This window comes from Petromyzon marinus, unplaced genomic scaffold, assembly GCF_048934315.1.
Source record: "Petromyzon marinus isolate PM22_M1 ecotype Great Lakes invasive population unplaced genomic scaffold, UKy_Petmar_22M1.pri1.0 PM_G_Scaffold_18, whole genome shotgun sequence".
Classification (NCBI taxonomy): domain Eukaryota; kingdom Metazoa; phylum Chordata; class Hyperoartia; order Petromyzontiformes; family Petromyzontidae; genus Petromyzon; species Petromyzon marinus.
The window spans coordinates 1,797,501-1,800,000 of NW_027422739.1; positions in this window are offsets into that span (position 1 = coordinate 1,797,501).

The window sequence follows — 2,500 nt, forward strand, 5'->3', positions numbered from 1 at the left end:
TAGTGCCCAGGAAGCGGAAGGACTCCACAATTTTGACTGCGGAGTCTAACAGGGTGATGGCGGTGAGTGGGGCTGTATTCTTCCTGAAGTCCACAACCATCTCAACTGTCCTTAGAGCATTTAGCTCTAAGTTGTTCTGGCTACACCAGGTCACCAGGTTGTCAGCTTCCCACCTATAGTCAGACTCATCCCCACCAGAGATCAGCCCAATGAGGGTGGTGTCGTCCGACAAACTTCAAGAGTTTGACGGACAGATGATTGGAGGCGCAGCTGTTGGTATACAGGGAGAAGAGCAGTGGGCAAAGGACGCAGCCCTGAGGAGTTCCCGTGCTGATGGACCTGGAGTCAGAGACTTCTGTTCCCGGCTTAACGCACTGCTTCCTGTCAGAGAGGAAGTCTGTGATCCACCTGCAGGTGGAGTAGGGCACGTTCAGCTGGAAGAGCTTGTCCTGAAGCAGGGCAGGGATGATGGTGTTGAAGGCAGAGCTGAAGTCCACAAACAGGATCCTGGCGTAGGATGCTGGGGCGTCCACATGCTGTAGGGTGAAGTGGAGGGCCATGTTAACTGCGTCGTCCACAGACCTGTTGGCTCTGTAGGCAAACTGAAGGGGGTCCAGGAGAGGGTCTGTGATGGCTTTGAGGTGTGCCAGGAGCAGGCGCTCAAAAGACTTCATTACCACAGATGTAAGGGCGACCGGTCTGTAATCATTTAGTCCTGTTGGCCTTAGCTTTTTGGGCACAGCGATGATGGTGGAGGACTTGAGACAGGCTGGTACATGGCATGTCTCCAGGGAGGTGTTAAAGATGTTGGTGAACACCGGAGACAGCTGGTCAGCGCAGTGCCTGAGGGTGGCTGGAGAGACAGAGTCCGGCCCGGCTGCTTTGCGTGGATTCTGCCTCTTGAAAAGCCCATTAACTTCTCCCTCCTGAAAGGAGAGAGTCGTTTCTGTAGTATGGGTGGGGGATGGGGCCTCTTGGGTGGGAAGGGGTGGTTCAGGACAGTCCAATTGTCTTTCAAATCTACGGTAGAACTCGTTCAGGTCGTTGGCTAGGCGGGAGTCGTTAGTGGTGTGGGGCGCTCTGGGTTTGTAGTTGGTGATGTGCCTGAGCCCTTTGGCAGACAGAAGCAGCGTCGTTAGTAGATAACTGGTGTTTTAGTGTCTCTGAGTACAGTCGTTTAGCCTCTCTCACCGCTTTGCTAAACCTGTTCTTCGACTCCTTGAATCTGTCTCTATCCCCACTCCTAAACGCTTCCTCCTTCTCCAACCTCAACCTTTTGAGCTTTGCTGAGAACCAGGGCTTGTTGTTGTTAAAGTTCACCCTGGTACGTGTTGGGATACAGCAGTCCTCACAGAAGCTGATGTACACAGCCTCTGTGAGTTCATCCAGACTATTGGTAGCAGTCGTGAACATATCCCAGTCAGTACAGTCTAAGCACGCCCGCAAATCTTCCACAGCCTCACTGGTCCACTGTTTAGATGTCCTCACAGCAGGTTTACAGAGTTTTAGTTGCTGCCTGTATGCACGAATCAGGTGGACCAAGGGAGTTCTGTGCGAGCCGAACAGCCCCGTGACCCACAAGAGAAACATCCCCGCCAAATTCGAGCGTTTGACGGGGTCTATCCGTGAAAAAATATTCACGTTTTTGAGTGCACATGCATTTCTGCTGCAAATGCCTCTGGAAGTTTCATGCCGTTCGTATGCCAATTGTGGCAACACGAAAATGACCCGTTTTCCCATTCCGAGGGATTTCTGTGCGCCCTAACAGCCCCGTGAGCCACAAGAGACACATCCCCGCCAATTTCTAGCGTTTCACGGGGTCTATCCGTGAAAAATATAGACGTTTTTGAGTGCACATGCATTTCTGCTGCAGATGCCTCTGGAAGTTTCATGCCGTTCGTACGCAATGTGGCAACACGAAAATGACCCCTTTTCCCATTCCGAGGGATTTCTGTGCGACCCTAACTAACAGCGCCCGTGAGCCACAAGAGAGACATCCCCGCCAATTTATAGCGTTTCACGGGGTCTATCCGTGAAAAATATAGACGTTTTTGAGTGCACATGCATTCCTGCTGCAAATGCCTCTGGAAGTTTCATGCCGTTCCTATGCAATGTGGCCACACAAAAATGACCCGTTTTCCCATTCCGAGGCATTTCTGTGCGACCCTAACAGCCCCGTGAGCCACAAGAGAGACATCCCCGCCAACTTCTAGCGTTTGACGGGGTCTATGCGTGAAAAATATTAAAATTTTTGAGTGCACGTGCCTTTCTGCTGCAAATGCCTCTGGAAGTTTCATGGCGTTCCTATGCAATGTGGCAACACGAAAATGACCCCTTTTCCCATTCCGAGGGAGTTCTGTGCCACCCTAACAGCCCCGTGAGCCACAAGAGACACATCCCCGCCAATTTCTAGCGTTTCACGGGGTCTATCCGTGAAACATATAGAAGTTTTTGAGTGCACATGCATTCCTGCTGCAAATGCCTCTGGAAGTTTCATGCG